The following is a 20761-nucleotide window of genomic DNA, read 5'->3' on the forward strand; positions in this document are numbered from 1 at the left end:
TCACATGTCACCTCTAGCTCAGCAGCCAGGAAAGACAGGGGGATAAAATGAGTCCCCGTACCAGGCCAGAGGGCGCATTGAAAGCGGTTTTGGGGAGGACTCGGGAAAGCAATGGGCTGAAAGGAAGGTTGGGGATGAACGCCGCATTTCGACCACGCGGGCCCTGGCCTGCAGCAGACGCTCTGGGGTTCGCGCTGCACATGAGCCTGTGTAGCTGACACCGTGGCGCGGTGAGCAGGAAGCCAGTGATACCTGTGTTTTACCAGGTGGCCCGAGCCCAGAGGACTTCACATCGGCTGGGCCACACTGCGCGGGCTGGCCGGGCCTGGGAGGCCGGGATCCAACTCTGCGTGGCCCGGCCGCGGGGAGGCCCGAGCTCTCTAAGGCACATGTGTCAAACACACGGCCCGCGGGCCAAATCTGTCCCGCCAGGCCTTGCAATGTGGCCCGCACCGCGCTATCATCACTGCACTCCGCTGCGTTTCCATCACAATGACAGTTTATGACTGTTCAGTAAACCATTCGGCCAGCGATTTAGGCTGGATTTTAGATTTTGGCCCCTTCTCTGATTGAGTTCGACACCCCTACCGGCATGGACGGAGGGTGTCTTTGGTTGTTGGCGGAGCCTCGGGAGTCCTGTGACCTTCCCGCATGAGCTCACCACGGCTTCGTGACATCCGAGCTCCGGGCGGCTCCTCTTCGGGCCCAGCTCATGTTCCCGCCGGGGACATGCCCGGCCTGGAGGTAACTGAGGACCCCGGTCTCCCCGGAGAGACAGAAACCGAACCACAGCTTTTGGGGGGGCTCTGGATCGTCATGACAGGGCCACGAGCTCAGAATTGTGGAGAGCCAGGGGTGCAGAACCTGGGGCTCTCTTTGCAGTTCCCTCAACGCAGTTGCATCTGTCTGTCTCGGGGCCCTTGGATCTGCTGCTGCTGCCGGAGGCGGGCTCAGCCCGAGGCTCCAGCTCCTTTGTCTGGAGAACTATGCTCACCCTCTCCTCTCAGTCATCACCTCCTCTCAGAAATCTCTGAGCGCTAAACCAATGGGCTCCTGGCTCCCCGAACTCCCTGTTCCTACGCTGACTTAGAATTAGGACCAGGTCCTGAAATTGCTGGTTTCTCTGTGTGTGTGTGTGTGTGTGTGTTTGAGAGAGGGGGGAGGGGGACTAAGTTTTATAAATGTCCCATGTGTGTTTGAAAGAACATGTCTTCTTCAGCTATAGGTTGCAGTGTACCACACAGGCCCATTATATTAAGCTGCTAAGGAGTTAAAATCTCCTTACTTTTTTTTTTTTTTTTTTTGCTTGATCTATCAATTACTGAGAAAGGTGCATGAAAATCTATGCCAGTTTCTCTTTAAAACTTAGTCAATTTATGCGATGCACAATTTGGTGCGATCTTATTAGGTGAATTCAGGCTTTTAGTTTTTCTATTTTTATTTAATTGAAACTTTTATCAGTATGTTATTATGATCCTCTATTTTTTAAAAATATATTTTATTGATTTTTTACAGAGAGGAGGAGAGAGCTAGAAACGTTGATGAGAGAGAAACATTGACCAGCTGCCTCTTGCACACCCCCCACTGGGGATGTGCCCGCAACCAAGGTACATGCCCTTGACCGGAATCGAACCCGGAACCTTTCAGTCAGCAGACCGACGCTCTACCACTGAGCCAAACCGGTTTCGGCTGATCCTCTATTTTTAATTATACCCTGATTATCACCCCCGAACTCATATATGAGCATTTTGAAATTATATGTCATGAGTAATTTGAAAAATTTTAAGGATTGCATATGGATAAATCATAATTTAATTAACATGTCCTCTGTTCTTGGATATTTACTGTTTCTGTAATAGATTTTCATTTTTATAAGTCACACTATAAGTCACACTATAATGAGCATCACTGTAGGCAGTTATTCCTAATTATTTTCTCTGAGCGGAGTCCGAGGAGTGGAATGATAAGATCAGGGTAGATGAACATTTTAACAGTTGGTCACAACAGCGCTTTCATGGCTATTGATTACATTAGAATTTCCAGTGTGAAGTCAACCAACTGACTCTTGTTGAGCTATCTGTTCCTAAAATTCTTTATGTTTTTGAGTTGGCCGGGTTTTTTTTTGTTTGTTTGTTTGTTTGTTTTTTGTTTTGTTTTGTCAACAGGCATCACCATGTTTGTGCGCCTGGTGGGCAACCTGTGTAACTTAGAACTCCCATTCTCCCTGTTAAATCTCACCTGTCATATCTGGCCCATCCCTCCCAACCTGTCCCAATCTCTCTCAGCCTCTGATTGGCAGCGGCAGCCGCCGTGATGGGGGCACAGCTTCCCTGGATCAGGATGGAGCAGAACCCCACAGGGATACACCCCATGGAGTGATCACGTTCTTTCCCAATAAGACTAATAGTTACAGTTTATTAAACATGTACTATGCTCTAGGCGCTACACATGGTGGTAGGCTAACTCACTGGATCACAACGCCCCAAAGTAGACAGGATGGTCTCCATTTGACATGTGGGAATTGGGATTCTGAGAGGACCTTGTCTAACTGGTCACCCTGCGCGGAGTGAGCAGAGCCAAGATTCCAAGCCTGGACTTGGGTTCTGGCCAGCAACCTTAACAGCTAGGCCTGCGCTAGAGGAACTTACCACCAGGTGGCAGTAGAGCCAATGGGTCCAGAAAGAACCTCTTTTTAAAAAAAATATATTTTATTGATTTTTTACAGAGAGGAAGGGAGAGAGCTAGAGAGCTAGAAACGTCAATGAGAGAGAAACATTGACCAGCTGCCTCCTGCACACCCCCTACCGGGGATGTGCCCGCAACCAATATACATGCCCTTGACCAGAATCGAACCTGGGACCTTTCAGTCCACAGACCGACGCTCTATCTACTGAGCCAAACCGGCTACGGCCAGAAAGAACCTCTTGATTGAGATCTGAAATTAGTGGCAAAACTGCATTCTCTTTCTCCCCTCCCCCATCTAAGTAACACTGACTCTTATTGACATGTCTAAAACAAAATTTTTCAAAAAATACACATTAACCCAACAAGCACATTCCTTGGGGCAAAAAGATACTAAAGTAAACACACCTTTGAACTTGGAACTTTCTAGCCTGGATTTCATCAATGTAGTTCCTCAAGGGAAAGCCTCTGTTTCTAACTCACCCTCACTCCAGTGGTTCTCCCTGATCTTCTGCCCGCGACACTGCTTCACCCCTAGCAGGAGTCAAGGCTGTGGGGCCATCCTCAACTGGGAGACCCTACCAGAATCTGGCGCCAGGGGTTGGCACGGTGGTCCACGAAAGCCCTCCTGCTCCCCACCCTCTCCTCTGCCCAGCCTGTGAGAAAGGATGCGCCTCTTCCGTTCTAAGAGTCACCAACCCCTTCCGTTTCTTCAGTCTCCCAGTCACACTGGAGACTTTTCTGCCTCTTATATATATTTTTTAAAAAGGTTTTATCCTTTCTTTAAAAAATATTTTTTTTATTGATTTTTTACAGAGAGGGATAGAGAGCTAGAAATATCAAGGAGAGAGAGACATCCACCAGCTGCCTCCTGCACGCCCCCTACCGGGGATGTGCCCGCAACCAAGGTACATGCCCTTGACCGGAATCGAACCTGGGGCCTTCCAGTCCGCAGACAGACGCTCTATCCACTGAGCCAAACCGGTTTTGGCAGTTTTATCCTTTCTTTATAGAGTTCCTGAACAAGCACAGACTTTTGCTTTGCGTATTTCCCCTATTGGTTGGCAAGTCTTTTTATTTTTTCTTCCAAGTCATTTGAACAAACACACGTTTGTATTGTCTAACCATATTACATTTCAACAGAAATAGGACATAAGGAATTTTTTTTTTATATTTTACTGATTTTTTTTACAGAGAGGAAGGGAGAGAGATAAAGAGCTAGAAACGTCGATGAGAGAGAAACATAGACCAGCTGCCTCTTGCACACCCCCAGTTGCCCTTGATCGGAATCGAACCCGGGACCCTTGAGTTTGCAGGCTGATGTTCTATCCACTGAACCAAATCGGTTTCGGCTGTTGTCCACCATTTAGATGAGAAAACCGAAGCCCGCGGGAGGACAGGTGACTGTCCACACTCATAGCTGGTCAGTGGCTCAGCCCACAAGTCCCGACACCCACTTAGCTTTCCCCCCAAAACCACCATCGGCCCGGGTTGGAGCAGTGACATTGGGAGGAAGAGACGGGGTCAGGGGTCAGGGGTCAGGAGCAGGTCAGTGGAGCCCGGGCACCTCGGAGAGCGAGGCGGCAGCCGAGTGTGCAACCGGTGGGGGCGGAAGGGATGCGGGCGGAGGCCGGTTTGCATTTTCAGCGGGAACTTCCCCCCAGAGCTGTGCAATTAGGCGCTTAATGAGTCAGAAACCCTGTTCTGGGGACGGGAAGGAAGTACCCGGGGCTGCTTTATGGGCCTGCAGGGCCGTTTCCAAACCAAAACCAAAACCGTGCAGCCTGGGGACCGTGCATGCCACCCCTTTGCACGCGCGCTGCCGTTCGTTTGTGGATGGGATTCGGAGTCCTAACAAGACGCTCATAAAATTAAATGAGCTCATTAGTGCAAACGTCCGCAACTGCTCTCAGGACGATTCCTCAACGAGGCAGCGGGGGGAACCCAGGAACTTCACAACCGGCTGCTGCTCCTCGCGGCCGGAGGAGTGGTCCCCAGCCAGAGGCCCCTCGCCCTGACCAGGTGAGGCCCGGCCTCTCCGGGCTGGACCCCCAGGCCCTCTCCCCGGGCAGTGAGGTGCTTGGTGCTGGGGGCGGTGGGGGAATGGAGTCCCCTGTGGCGGGGGTGAGGCCTCCCAGCTGCTCGCAGAGCCTTAGAGGAGAAATCCCGAGGAGGAGGCGTGCTGCGGGTCTGGGCGTGGAGCCTGGACCGGCGCCTTCCCGGTGGCTCTGGGGTTCCCGGCCAGAAGCTCTGCCCTCAGGCTAAGGTGACCAGATCGTCCAGGTGTTGGCGGGACAGTCCTAATTTCTAACAATTTTCCCCGCGTCCCGCGGCGTTTTAAAAAAGTCCCGATTTTTGGAAAGAATCTTTCCAATGTTTCCAATCTTTCCAAAAATCGGGACTTTTTTAAAAAACGCTGCGGGAGGCGGGGAAAATTGTTAGGAATTAGGACTGTCCCGCCAACACCTGGACGATCTGGGCACCTTACGTTAGGCCCCCCAGGCCGGCCGCAGCCTCTGGCTGGGAGGGTGGCTTTGCAGTGGGTGCGGCCAGAGGCGGCCCCGGCGGAGAGGGTAAGGGGGCTCTGGGCCCCGGTCTCTGAAGCAGAGGCTCCTGGGAGTGAGGTGCACCCTGGCTCCGGCCGCCTCGATGGCCTCGCCCTCCTACCAGCCTTGTCTTCCCACTGGGGAGGTGTGTGACCTGACTTTGGACCCCAAAGAGCTGAGTCCTGGTCCCGGTGGTCGCAGGTGGGGCCTGGGAGGGTGCGTGTTCTGAGTTCCCCAGCCATACCGACAGCCGGACTTCGGCGTTACTGGCTTCACCACGCGGACCGCCAGCTTTCTAACCTGTGACGCAGGTCCCGGCTCCTGCCCAGGGCGTTGTGTGGGGGTTAAACCAGGTAACGCAGGTAGAGCAGGGGGCATCCGACTGCACGGAGGAAGGACCAGTAATGGTTGGGGGCGGGGGGTATCCTGGGGTGCGTGTGGGGGCTGTGGGAAGGCCTCCGTTCATCCTTTCTCTCTCTCTTTTTAAAGATATATATTACTGATTTTTTACAGAGCGGAAGGGAGAGGGATAGAGAGGGACATCGATCAGCTGCCTCCTACTGGGGATGTGCCCGTAAACCAAGGTACATGCCCTTGACCGGAATCAAACCTGGGACCTTTCAGTCCGCAGGCCGACGCGTCTAGCCACTGAGCCAAACCGGTCAGGGCCGGCCTTTCTCTAGACTAGGGGTGTCAAACTCAATCAGAGAAGGGGCCAAAATCTAAAATCCAGCCTAAATTGCGGGCCGAATGGTTTACTGAACAGTCATAAACTGTCATTGTGATGGAAACGCAGCAGAGTGCAGTGATGACAGCGCGGTGCGGGCCACATTGCAAGGCCTGGCGGGACGGATTTGGCCCGCGGGCCTTGTGTTTGACACATGTGCTCTAGACTGAATTGCATTCTGTTGCATTCTGTGCGAGCCCCGCCCTTCCCCGGCGCCTGGTGCCCGATCCCGGGATTCCGGCCGTGGGACGGGGATGGTACGGAGGCCCGGCTGCAGCGGCGGCCGGCCCCGGCCCGGCGGAGGGTCACAGAACATGCATCCGAATGGAGGGAAGGGAGCGGCGTCTGTGCAATAGCAGCCCAGCGCCCGTGGGCGGCGCCCTGGGTCTCACTGATTTCCTCACAGCCTGTGAGGAGGGTGCCAGCATCCCCACGGCTCGCAGGTGGAGAAACGGGGATGCGGAGTCCTCCCGCCCCGAAGCTCACTCAGGACCTTTCACATTCATTCCTCAGGGAAAGGCGAGGTGGTCTGTGCTCAGAGGAGCCCCCTGCTGTTCCTGGGGGGACGGGCATTGAAGGGGCCAGGAGGGTCCCCTGGCTCAGTGAGACCTCCCACCCCCTCCTTCCCTATAGCATAGACTTTACCTGGTTTGGGCCTTCAAATATCGATAAGACTCTGCCAGGATTTTCTGGCTGAAAACATCTCTGGAAAGAATCGTGGCTCTGCACCACCCATCCACGGAGACGCCGGTGTCAGCGTGTGCCCCGGCCGGCCTGGACTCGGTGCCACGGGGTCCCAACGCCAGGCGTCGGGGCCTCCCTTTCCCTGAGGAGTTGATGTGAGAGGTAGTGGATGTCTCAGGGAGTGTGTACCTGCATCTTGCATCTTGAACGTACAGAGGAGATTGTAAGAACTGGTTGCAGATCCCCCGGACTCCTCGGCAGACCAGGGATGTCTGTATGAAAACGGGTTAGAACAGAGGTCGGCAAACTCATTAGTCAACAGAACCAAATATCAACAGTACAACGATTGAAATTGCTTTTGAGAGCCACGTTTTTTAAACTTAAACCATATAGGTAGGTACCTTGTTATTAACTTAATTAGGGTTCTTCTAAGCTGGCCTTTGCTAAAAACGCAAGGGGCCAAAGAGCCGCATGTGGCTCGCGAGCCGCAGTTTGCCGACCACTGGGTTAGCGTGTGGGCAGACAAGGGGATTTGTGAAGGGATTTCCTTGGAGACACCTGTTGCCGCGCTGAACCTGCCTTCCCGCCCCCGCGGGGAAAGAACGGGTGCCGTCTACTTCACCTCCAGTGGGAAAGGCTTCCCCAGGGCTATTGGGAGCGTTACCACACCGGCTTCCAGAATGAGCGCCTTCAAACAACAACAATCATTCATTTGTGCCGAAACCGGTTTGGCTCAGTGGACAGAGGGTCGGCCTGCGGACTGAAAGGTCCCGGGTTCGATTCCGGTCAAGGGCATGTACCTTGGTTGCGGGCACATCCCCAGTAGGGGGTGTGCAAGAGGCAACTAATCAATGTTTCTCTCTCATCGATGTTTCTAACTCTCTATCCCTCTCCCTTCCTTTCCCTTCCTTCCTCTCTGTAAAAAAAAAAAAAATCAATAAAATATATCTTAAAAAATCATTCATTTATTCACAGTTTTACGATGTGGGTCCGGCTCAGACAGGACAGGGTGTCTCCGTTCCAAAATGGTTTGCTCCCCTGGCGGCCCGGTGGTGCGGGCGGACAGTGGGGAGTCTGGGGGGCGGCCGGCCGGGCTTCCTCACGCAGGAGCGGGTGCCCCCAGGGCGGGCGGGAAGCTGCCATTCCCCTTGGAGGCCGGGCTCAGGGCGGGCCCGGGGTCCCTGCCACCACGCGCCGTTGGCTCAGATCCCGGGATGGACGCCACCGGGGGCCCCTGGACAGGGGAAACCCAAGGTCAGGACAGTGAGGCTCGTGGGAAGAAGGGGGATCCGCACTCCTGCCTGCCTAGGGCCTCGTTTAATCATTCATTTTCTCAAACAAGGAACCTCTTTTCCCAGAGGGAATCAGCCCTGGGAATCATTTATTGTTTCAAGGAAATCAGATGTTGGGATGCCCCTCCCCCACAGTCCAAGGAATTTCTGGATGAGGTTCAAACTATATTTCAGCACCATCACCCCGAGATTCATATAACAAAGACTCATAAATCAAACACGACAGTGAAGCCGGGATTCAGATTTTATTTAACCTTTTAAGGGGCCAGTAAACCCCCCTGGGATTCCCTCGCTCCTTAGTGCTCCTCACCAAATGTTTGCACTTCATGTCCCAGCCACGCGGTACGCGTCGAGGTTTGCTTTTAAACTTTTTTATGTGGCGCTTTTAAAGCACTCACATGTTCTCCGGCGCCCTTCCTCCAGGAGGTGGCGCTAGGGTTGCCCGCGTGCCCGGGCTGGAGGTGCTGACTCACAATAAATAGGATATTCTGGAAGCGATGGTGTCTGGCTCCCGGGACTGGGTCATGAAAGGTTTCGTGGACTCCTTCTTGGGCTGGCTCTTGACTTTCTCGTTGCCATGTCACGTGAACACTTAGGCAGCGCGTTGGAGAGGTCCGTGTGGCAAGGAGCCAGGGCCTCCTGCCAACAACCGGACCTCCGTCGCCAGGCTGGTTAGGGAGCGGCTTTGGAGGCAGATCCCCTGGCCCACATCAAGCCCCCAGGCGCTTACAGCCCTGACAGCTCGACCGCAGCCCTGGGGCAGCCCCGGGGCCAACACCATCTGGCTCCGTTGCTCCCAGATCCCTGACCCTCAGAAACTGGGTGAGAACATATATGTTTATTGTTTGTTTTTTAAAAATATATTTTATTGATTTTTTTTACAGAGAGGAAGAGAGAGGGATAGAGCATTAGAAACATCGATGAGAGAGAATTGTCGATTGGCTGCGTCTTGCACACCCCCTACTGGGGATGTGCCTGCAACCAAGGTACATGCCCTTGACCGGAATCGAACCCGGGATCCTTCAGTCCGAGGCTGACGCTCTTGCCACTGAGCCAAACCGGTTTCGGCCATGTGTATTGGTTTTGACAACCATTTGGGGGCTGTTTGTTACACAGCAGTGTACGGCTAATACAGTCTGTGACTCGCTTCGGCCTGTGAAGCAGGGACAGAAGTAGCAGGTGCGTTTCCAGGAAGAAGCCTTAGGAGCAAGGTGCCATCCACTGCCGTCTTTCTCTGGAGGATGGCTGCTTCGGCCGTGTGGCCCTAAGGGAGGACAGGTCAGGGTCCCTGCAGGGGAAAGACAACACAGGCAGTTGAGGAGAGTGTAGTGAAGGGACCATCCACCAAGGTGTGGTTAGGCTTACAGCAGAAATCAGGAAGGGATGGTGAAACCTCTTAGGCCAGCATTACTGTCCCCACGTCTGAAGGGGCAGGAAAGGGAGTAGTTTCTGGAATTTGGGGAGTGCACCCAAGCAGGGTGGTTTGATTCCCAATCAGGGCACACACCTAGGCGGTGGGTTTGATCCCCAGTTGGAGCATGTATGGAGGCAACTGATCCATGTTTCTTTCTCACATCAATGTTTCTCTCTCTCTCTCTCTACAACCTCCTTCCTCTCTCTCAAAAAAATCAAATGCAATTTAAAATAAATAAATAAATAAGGCTGGTGTTATTAACATTGCATTTAAAAAAAAAAATGCAACCAATTGCCCTAACTGGTGTGGCGTAGTGGATAGAGTGTTGGCCTGCAGACTGAGAGGTCCCAGGTTCGATTCTGGTCAAGGGCATGTACCTTGGTTGCGGGCACATCCCCAGTGGGGAGAGTGCAGGAGGCAGCTGATCAATGTTTCTCTCTCATCGATGTTTCTCTCTCTCTATCCTTCTCCCTTCTTCTCTAAAAAATCAATAAAATATATTAAAAATAAAATAAAATTAAAAAAAAAATATATATATAAATGCAACCACGGACAATCAGTATCCCTGCAAGGAGGGCTCCGGAGGAATAGATGCCCTGCCTTCCCCCCTGCTGCTACTTCCCACTCTCTAGCCCACGTAGACCTAAGTATTGGTTTTGCCAGCATTCAACCTCCCCGCTCTTTAGGGATATTATTTGTAGCTTACTCATCTGACGGTTCATTGAGAGAAATTTTTCTTAAAGTAGCTGTCCTGCTGAGGCCGCTGTGAGGTTCTTTATTTTTTTATTTTTTACTGATTTTGTACAGAGAGGAAGGGAGAGAGATAGTTAGAAACATCGATGAAAGAGAGTCATTGATCAGCTGCCTCTTGCACACCACCTACTGGGGATATGCCCGCAACCAAGGTACATGCCCTTGACCGGAATCGAACCCGGGACCCTTCAGTCCCCAAGCCGACGCTCTATCCATTGAGCCAAACAGGTCTCGGCCACTGTGAGGTTCTTTTACGGAAGAGAGGGCCAGCACCTGCTTCCGATCCTTTTTTCCCAATGAGGTGTTCTCTCTTTTGTTGAGCGGAGCTTTCCAGATGCCGATGGGACTACCTGTGGCCTGCGTTCTAACAGCCTTGCTCGTGGAGGTGGTGGCTTCCAGTCTCAGGAGAAGACACGTTCCCGGATGACCTTGGGCCTCCTATCCTTCCGTAAACATGTACGGTGGCCCGGCCCAGCCCTGAATGCAGCCGGAGAGTGTGAACAACACCCTTCCTTCCAGAGCTGCTTTAGCTCACCTGAGGCTTTTAAGGCCCAGGAGTCCCAGCCAGAGAAAGAGCCAGTGGGACAGGACTGAGCTCACAGGACAGGTGACTCAGCCTGCGAAGCTGTGAAGAGTGTGCTCGTTCTCCCGGGGAGCCAGTGCCAGGCTGGAGATTTCAAACATCTCATTAGAGGAGCCTTGTTATTCCAGTGAGCTCAGCCCTGCCCAGCGTCTGCCACCCAGGCGTCCTCTCCCTGGCACGTCAGGTGGACCAGGATCCATCATGAATGCCGGAGCTTAAAGGATTCTTCTTGAGAAATAAGTATCGGCTGTTGCCTCGTGTGGTTGCTCTTGAGGTTTGCACCTGTGCGGAACACTGCCTTTCTCCAGGAAGTCCAGCTCATACATATTCACCAAGTAATTTTAAAACACCTGTCAGCCAGAACTTATGGAGGCTGTCTTCTCTATATGTTAGAAGAATATACGATGTTCTGTTCCAAGACATCTGATATTGGGAAGAAGCAATGGACTAATGTAGGCTCCAGAAGTACGGGCCCAACACCAAATTAAAATAACGGAGCGTCTGTGGGAGTGGGAGGTCCGAGGCAGCTGGTCACGGGGCCCTCAAGTCGGATAAAGGCAGCCCATCTTCCTAGAGCACCCGTGGTGTGAAACGTTTTCAGGGGGAAAACATTTTTATTTATAACACATTATGAAACAGACGATGAAATGCACATGGAACTTAAATATAAATTGCAAATCTCTGAAGAAATTTTAGCTTCCAGCTGGCCTTTCTGGGCTACAACCTCTTCTCACCCACCCCCAGCTCGTAATCGCATGAGGGTGTTTTCATGGCAAAGCTGGGGAAGCACGGGATCGGAAAGTGCTTTGCTGGTGGGACAGCACCATGGATGTGGGGAAAGACAAAAATATGACGGGAAGACAAGATACGAGGGCCCCACCTTTCAGCTGTTTGCATAAATACCTCCCCCAGCTCAGGAGCAGGGGTCTCAGTGTGCTTGTGTGGCAAGTTCATAGAGAGCCATCCATGAAAATGGGCTTAATATGATCCCTCCCTCCCTCCTCCCTCCCTTCCTTCCCTCCCACCCTCCCTCCCTCCCTCCCTCCGTTCTTTCTTCCTTCCTTCCTTCCTTCCTTCCTTCCTTCCTTCCTTCCTTCCTTCCTTCCTTCCTTCCTTCCTTCCTTCCTTCCTTCCTTCCTTCCTTCCTTCCTTCCTTCCTTCCTTTCTTTCTTTCCCATTGATTTTTAGAGAGTAAAAGGGAGGGGAGAGACACACAGAGAGAAGCATCGATGTGAGAGAGACACATGGATTGGTTGCCTCCCCCACGCATCCTGACCAGGGGATGGAGCCTGCAACTGACGTACATGCCCTTGACCAGACTGGAACCCGAGGCCCTTCAGTCTGTAGACCCATGCTCTAACCACCGAGAAAATGGGATAGGGCCACAGGATTTCTTTATACACTGTTTAAAGATAGTAAGGGGTCTTCCAAATGTGTGGAGAGTTTTCCCCCCATACCAACAAGTAATTCTCCAGCTGAGTGTCCTATAATTCAACTCAACTCCGACACTTTTTACCCAGAGATAGTATCAGATCCCGTAGGTTAAGGGTTCAGTCCTATAAGACTGTCGTTATCCCCTTTCAGATGTCAATTGCAAGTCCAGGTTACCACCTGCGCTTCTGGCCAGCTGGCTATAGATGGGAGGTCCCATGAATTTACGAGAGTTGCTCACAGAACTCAGAAAAGTTGTAGTTAGGACTAGTTAACCAGTTTGTTGTGAAAGGATATAACTCAGGAGCCACCAGAGGGAAGAAATGCACAAGGCAAGGTGTGGGAAAGGGTGTGGAGCTTCCGTGTTCTCTACAGACACAACGCTCTCCCCAAATCACGTGTTCACCAACCAGGAAGCTCTCTGAGCCTCCTCCTGTGGATTTCATGGAGACTTCATTACACAGGCTCAACTGATTAAGTCATGGGCCACTGGTGATTCACCCAACTTCCAGCCCCTCCAAACTGCTAATCACACGATTGGTTGCCCTGGTAATTAACACCCTTCCTTCCCAATATTTAGGGGATTTCCAAATGTCACCTCATTAACATAAATGTAGTGGTGAGCTGAAACCGGTTTGGCTCAGTGAATAGAGCATCGGCCTGTGGACTGAAAGGTCCCAGGTTCGATTCCAGTCAAGGGCAAGTACCTTGGTTGCATGCACATCCCCAATAGGGGGTGTGCAAGAGGCAGCTGATCAATGATTCTCTCTCATCGATGTTTCTAACTCTCTATCCCTCTCTCTTCCCCTCTGCAAAAAACCAATAATATATATATATATATAATATAATGTAGTTGTGATAGAAAGGAACTTGCTATGAATAACAAGACATTTATTTCACCTTTATATCTTAAGTAATTTTGGAAACTGAGGATGAGACACTAAATGCTATAACAAAAGATGCTTCCATTGATCGTATGTAGCTCAGTGAATTCCAAGGGCTTGGAGGCTCTTCAGAAACCTGTTATATACTTCTTATTGTGAGTCCCAGTAGCACCGATAGTCTTCCTTGTCTCTCAGTGCTGTTTATAGGTTGAGTCACATAATAAATCTCTGCTTGGTTTTAGACACCAAAACTGCCTCCACAGAAGAATTAGAATTCTTTGTCTTATTGGACAATGAAAATTATGTAAGTTATTGTGTTTCCTTTCATTTCGTTGCCAGACATCTTAGAACCAAACATACTGGGTCTCATTACACGTTCAGCTCTGAGGCCAGAAAAAGCCTGCCCCTTCTGCCTCCTTCAGATGGACTCCGAGCTATTTATTTCCTGAATGTCAAGTCCTGTTCTGGCTTATAAACAGTCAGCAAACTCAGGAAGCCAATGGAGCACACATTTTTTTAAATTATTATTATTTTTATAATATATTTTATTGATTTTGTACAGAGAGGAAGGGAGAGAGATAGAGAGTCAGAAACATTAATGAGAGAGTCATCGATCAGCTGCCTCTTGCACACCCCCTACTGAGGATGTGCCCGCGACCAAGGTACATGCCCTTGACCAGAATCGAACCTGGGACCTTTCAGTCCCCAAGCCGACGCTCTATTCATTGAGCCAAACCGGTCCCGGCAGGAGCACACATTTTAATGTGAATATTTTTTTCCAATCAGCTTTTGAAAGGCCATGATCAATTTACAACCAAAATTCAGATACGAGACCAAAAACTATTAACACAGACTAAAAGGCAAATCAAGCACTAGAGCAGAACAGATGATGGAAATTATTTTTTTCAAAAGGAAAATCTATGAAAATTCACATTGTTTTTGCTATTATAAATAACTAGAGGCCCAGTGCATGAAAATTCATGCACTGGAGGGGGGACCCCTCAGCCCAACCTGCTCCTTCTCACAGTCTGGGAGCCCTCAGGAGTGAGAGGCTATGTCCCCATCACACCTCTGCTGCTGCCACTGTCGTCAGCACAAGCCTCAGCCAGCCCTGGTTCCCTGGGACTCGGGTGGCCCTGGGAAGATGGGCAGCTGCCATCTGAGGCTTACCTGCACCTTGGGCCAGCCCTGGGGGGTTGGGGGGCTGAGGAGACTGGGGGACTCTGGAGGCAGGTGTGTGGAGAGGCCAGACCCACCTGGGGGCAGGCCTGGCTGTGCCACGCACCTGCTGCCCTGGTGGGGCTGAGGAGACAGGGTACCGCCATCTTGTGGCTGTGAGTGCCGCCATCTTTGAGGGCATGTCAGTCAATTAGCATATTCCCTCCTTATGACTGTGTGAGCTGCCATCTTTGTGAGGGCATGGTGGTCAATTAACACACTCTTTATTAGATAGGACTAGAGGCACTGTGGGGGAGGTGGTCCCTTAGCCTGGCCTGTGTCCTCTCGTAGTCCGGGATCCCTATTGGGGGGATGTCTGCCTGCCGGCTTAAGGGAGTGGGCCTAAGCTGGCAATCGGACATCCCCCGAGGGGTCCTTAGTGCTGCTGCAGAGGCAAGAGAGGTTCCTACCACTGCTGCTGTGCTCACCAGCCATGAGCCCAGCTTCTGGCTGAGCGGTACTGACCTTCAGGGAGTAGATCCTGCATTGAGTGTCTGCCCCCTGGAGGTCAGTGCGTGTTACAGTGACTGGTCGTTCTACCGTTTGGTTGATTTGCATATTAGCCTTTTATTATATAGGATGCTGCAGTAATTACCTATGTGCATAATTCTCTAGTTCTTTAAGGTATGTTTTCAGAAGTAAAATGATTGCCCACATGGTATAACTATTTTCAAGGGCAAATTAATTTACTATGTCTCTTTGGTTGCTCTGGGTCACAAGAGAGGCAGTATAGCAAAGTGGCTAAGAGTGTGGACTCTGGTCTACCTGCATTTGAATTTTGGTTTCACTATTGAATAGAATTGCTGGCAGCAAAAGCAGTACCAGAATGTTACTGGTGATTGGATCTTGGTTCAGCAGCCTTGGTACTTGAGTTCTGGCTAAGAAAGAATTTAGACCCAAGACTCAAACTAGAAGGGAAAATTTATTTAGAAAGTCACAGAGGTAGACGGAGTGAACTGTAGAAGAAATGTGCTCAGGAAACATGGTACAGAGGCAAAAGAAGGCCCTTAGAACTTAGAAGAAAGAAAGCAAAGTGCACTTGAAAAGAAGATTCAAGCGGACATGCTCTAGAGCACATGTGTCAAACACAAGGCCCGCGGGCCAAATCCATCCCGCCAGGCCTTGCAATGTGGCCCGCACCGCACTGTCATCACTGCACTCTGCTGCGTTTCCATCACAATGACAGTTTATGACTGTTCAGTAAACCATTTGGCCCGCAATTTAGGCTGGATTTTAGATTTTGGCCCCTTCTCTGATTGAGTTCGACACCCCTACTCTAGAGAATGAGAGTGTATGCTGGGTCCTTTGTCTTGAGGATTTTAGGGGAGGTCTGGGGGAGGGTCTCAATAGACTACTCATCAGATTTCCAGGGGTTGTCCTTTCAGGGCCATGGTCTCTACCCATTGGTCAGTGCCCGGGCAGGGGTCATTTTTAATACTAGCTGGTCCCTCAATGTCAGCCATCACTTATCTGGTTTTGCTGTGTTTCTGGGCCTGGAGCTGAAATGAAACTGAGGCCTAGATGCTATCCCTAGAGGATGATGTTTAAGGAAATGGTTGTGCAAGGGCATGAATGGGAATTGTATGAGGTCACTCTTTGGTCCCTTGTTCCTTCCAAGGGGGTCTAATCCAAATGACTAGCAACATGCCACCTCAGATAACTGGACAGGGTCCAAACCGCATGACCAGCGATATGAAAGGTCATGGGTCTAAACCACATGACTAGCGACATGCTAGGAGGGGAAAGGTTACCTGGGGTCGAGGTCCTTGTTTTCTCAGTTTTTCCCATTGCTTGGCACCTCGGGCTTTCCACCCTGGTGACCTTTTGTCCTTGCTCTGCTCATGTCTGTCTAACTGCACACAGTTTGCCCTCCAGTTCACTTCAAGAGATAATATAAACACAGTGGTCTACTCAGCAAAAATACAATAGAAAAGAAAGAGTAAGGGAGCATACAACCTAGAAAGTGTAAAACCAAATGGAAGAATCAGACCCAAATAAAAGCATTCTGAAAATAAATGTAGGTGAGTTAAATTTGTCTTGAGTGAAAGACAGTGATTCTCAAATTGGGTCACAAGTCAAATGAGAGACTGACTGATTCCTTCCGCCAACTGTTCACTGTAGATCTGGTCACCACACCCAGCTCACCTCTGCCCCTGCTCTTGTCCGGTCATGGAGCTGGTCCCTACTCCAATGGGGTCTTCTCAGCCCTTGTTCTTCCTAACCTCGTGGCAATATTGATGCTGTTAGCCACACTACTCCTCTTGACTGACATCAGCTCTTTTTTCCAGCTTCTGTAAAGCTGCATGATTCTGGTTTCCTTCCTAAACCTCGCTGGCTCTTCCTTCTAAGTGTCTTTTTCCTTTGCCCATCCCTGCAATGTTCACGCTGTTCCCCTGGAGTCTGCCCTTGGTGCTTTTCCGTCCTCCCTTCGTGCATTCTGTAAGATCGCAACCACTCCCACAGCTTTGATTACCACCGTGTGCTGATGGATCCCAAATCTAGTCCAGGTCTCAGGAGATCCTGAGCTCCAGATCTGTATCCCCGCCTGCATAGTGGATAGTTCCATTGAGGGATTTTGTAGGAAACTCAAGCTCGATTATTAACCAACGGAGCTCATAACGTTCCCCGTCTCTTTATCCTGTTACTTGTGAGTGGCACCGCAGGGTTGCTGAAGTCAGAAACCTAGATCCAGCCTTGGACCCTGGATCTCTTACCACACACTCAAACAAACCCGCCTCTCCTAGATATTTCCCAGGTCCACTTGCTTCTTTGCATCCTCACTGCCAACACCTTCTTTGGCCCACCACCCTGTCTTGCCTGGCATGTTGAACAGATTCCTAGATGATCTCCACCTCTCTAGTCATACTACACTATCATCAGATGTGCATTGTACTCTAGAATGCTTCTTCTACAGCAAAAAGATTGACCAAACACTCCCGGCTTCACATCTTTCAGTGACAAGGCTCTTGGTGACCTGCCACTGATTTTTGGGGGTGTTGAGTGTGCCTCGTTCCTCTCACATTTAGGCCTTTGCACATGCTGTGCTCCCTAAAATGTCACTTGCAATTCCTTTTCTAGATGAGCTCCTCCCATTCTTCAGGCCTTGGGAAAATCTAAAGTAGGTGAGGCTTCCCGCCATGCGCTTCCTTGTCACCATACAATTTCTCCACCTCTTATCACAGGAGCGCACCTGTTACCTAATCATCCTGTTTCTCTTTTAGTCCATGATGATGGGAACTGGGCCCATCTCTTTCACCAACCTGCACCCCAGCATCTAACACTGTGCCCAATAATCATTAGCTGCTCAGTTAACAGTTACTGAATAAGTGGGCAGATCTACAAGGATGATTTCCCCATCGCATTGCTCATAATGGCAGAAAAGCCCGGAAAATGCCCAATTTTCTAACAGGGGGGTGGGAAGAGAGGAGATATGTTCCATGTTGAATTACATGTTGAATTATCCATGATAGTCATCAGGAATATCATGATAAAAATATTTAAGGACATATGAAAAGGTGTTTCTCATATACAGTTAGGTAAAACAACAGTATTATACCTGTAGATGTATAGTCTGGTTGCAGTTTTTGCTCTCGTGGCTTTAATTTTCTTTTAGAATTTTTTATCTCACCCATCTACCTTTCTATTTATTTTGTGTGTTTTTTCTTCTTCTCAGTTTGTGTCCGTCTGGTGGCTGTCGCTCATGTTTTGTGAAAAACATTTCTTCTTCCGTCCCGTAGAGATGCTGAGCAGCCGGGACCGGTTTGGCTCAGTGGATAGAGCGTAGGCCTGCGGACTGAAAGGTCCCAGGTTCGATTCTCGTCAAGGGTATGTACCTTGGTCGCGGGCACATCCCCAGTAGGGGGTGTGCAAGAGGCAGCTGATCGATGATTCTCTCGCATCGATGTTTCTAACTTTCTATCCCTCTCTCTTCCTCTCTGTGAAAAATCAATAAAAATATATTAAAAAAAAAGATGCTGAGCAATCTCCTGGCATCTTTTCCGCGTCCTGCGGTGAGTAACCTGCATTTTCAGGAGTTTGTTCCTTTCTCTTATTCCTTCGCGGGGACGGGATTTGTCCTTTTTCTTAGTATCATTTTTTCATGGGCTCCATTTTTTTTTTTCTTATTTGGATTGAATGAAACAAAGCCTTCAGCTGGTCCCCGCATGGTTTGCTTGGGAGATAGCCGCACCTTTTTCTTACAGCAGCATCCTTTCCTCAGATCAACAGCTGGGGAGGAGGTTGGTGTGAATGGCTCCCAGTCAGACTCTGAGCTCTCACTGAGGGGACATCTTTGATTCTGTGACCGTATATGGCACACAACAACTTTGATTCCTTTTTCCATGAATAGGAATCGGGGCTTCTAGGGGAAGTGGCTGATTCTAGGTCCGGGCAGGGAATATACAAGATACGCTAGTATATTCTTGCACACGTCTTGTCATACCAGGCAGTGAGAATTGTGCATCGCGAGGATTCAGGAACCAACTTGAAGGGTCCCACTGACCAGGTATGGATAATGTGGGCACCAGTGAGGATGACTGCAGGGGATTGAAACACATCAAATAATTAAATCATGTAGTCACAGTACACTCCTATCCTAAGCCCCAATGGGTTTCTGTGAGAGGGTGCTAGAGAATAGCTCATTATTTTGAAAAGTGATAAAGGTAAGAAATCAAGCGTTTATGTTGTCTTGGCTATATGAATTGTATCACAAAAAAGCTAAATACAGATGGTGGGGAGGTCTCTCTCTCTCTCTCTCTCTCTCTCTCTCTCCCTCTCTCTCCTTCACCTAAGGATATGATTTTATTGATGAGAGGGAGGGAGGGAGGGAGGGAGGGAGAGAGAGAGAGAGAGAGAGAGAGAGAGAGAGAGGGAGGGAGGGAGGGAGAGAGATTGGTTGCCTCCCATACACCTGCACCTGGGTCTGTGCCCTGACCACAATCCAACCTGAGACCCTTGGTGGGCTGGACGGAGCTCCAACCAACTGAGCCACAGCAGCCAGGGCGGAGGTTTCTCTTTACAGAAGTGTTGCAGGTACTAAGTGAAGAGGCAGGTGAGGGGGAATCGTGTTTTGCAGCCCCCAAGGGTATAGGTCTCAATCATCATCAGCTACCCACATTGCAAAAAGGAGTTGCGGCCAGACATTGAGAAACGCCTGGTGGGGACACAGCAGCACCTACAAGGCCATCTCAGGAAAACCATCTGGCAAACCTGATCGAGCCTCTGGTTCCGCTCCCGTTTCACAGGAGATGCAGAGGGAAAGGGACAAGTGCCCCATGTCACCACCACCACGAGGACACAATGATCCAAATCCAGATTGTAGGAAACTCTACCGGCTCCCTTCGACAGATAATTTGCTAGGAAAAAGTGTGTATATGTGAAAGAAACAGGAAAAGGAGAACGTATAGAAATCCAAATATAGAGTGTATATTTGGCCCTAGCCATTTGGGCTCAGTGGATGGAGCGTCAGCCTGTGGACCAAAGAGTTATGGGTTTGATTCCAGTCAAGGTTACGTACCTCCGTACCTCGGTTGCAGGGTCCTCCTCAGCCTGGGTCCTGAGCAGGATGCGTGTAGGAAGCAACCAATCAAAGTGTTTCTCTTACATAGATGTTTCTCTCTCTCTTCCACTCTCCCTAAAAAAAAATCAATGGAAAAATATCCTAAGGTGTGGATTTTAAAAGATAAATAGGAGTGCATATTTGATTCAGATTCAAACAAACAAATCATTTTAAAATTTTATAATATTTATCAAACAATTAAAAATTTGAGCACCGACTGGATTTCTTAGAATATTAAGAAATTGCCAAAACCGGTTTGGCTCAGTGGATAGAACGTCAGCCTGTGGACTGAAAGGTCCCGGGTTCAATTCTGGTCAAGGGCATATACCTTGGTTGTGGGCACATCCCCAGTAGGGGGTGTGCAAGAGGCAGCTGATGGTTGATTCTCTCTCGTCAATGTTTCTAACTCTCCCTCTCTCTTTCTCTCTGTAAAAAATCAATAAAATATATTTTTAAAAAAGAATATTAAAAAATTATGTTAACTGTTGGGGTTATGATGTTGTGTTAGTGTAAAAAAAATTTATTTGAAAAGATACATGCTTAAATATTTATAGGGAAAATGATATGGTGTTTGGAGTCTGTTTCAAAATAAGTGAGGCTAGTGAATGGAATTTAAAAGGAACAAGATGTTGCCCATGAGTTGATAATCGTTGAGCTGGGTGATGGGAACACAAGAGGCGACTACCTCATTATGTTATTATGCTAATTTTGCACACCTGGCATTCTCTGTAATTCTCAAAGTTTCAAAGATTGCAATTACTTTTTAAAAATTGAGTAAAATGACTCCTAACACTTGACTCCCCAGTAGACATTCCTCTGTCCTTACAGTGCTTTGAAACCCTTCCAGCATCCCAGGACCTGCATCCCAGGGCCAGAGGGGACTCGGCTGACCCCAATTACGTTCTGTCAGCACCTGTGGCTAAAATCAAGCCATGTCAGAATTACCTTGAAAATCCTTTAAATTTCCCACAAAATAGGTAAAGTGTTGCG

The sequence above is a fragment of the Pipistrellus kuhlii genome, unplaced genomic scaffold (assembly GCF_014108245.1).
Source record: "Pipistrellus kuhlii isolate mPipKuh1 unplaced genomic scaffold, mPipKuh1.p scaffold_m20_p_2, whole genome shotgun sequence".
Taxonomy (NCBI): domain Eukaryota; kingdom Metazoa; phylum Chordata; class Mammalia; order Chiroptera; family Vespertilionidae; genus Pipistrellus; species Pipistrellus kuhlii.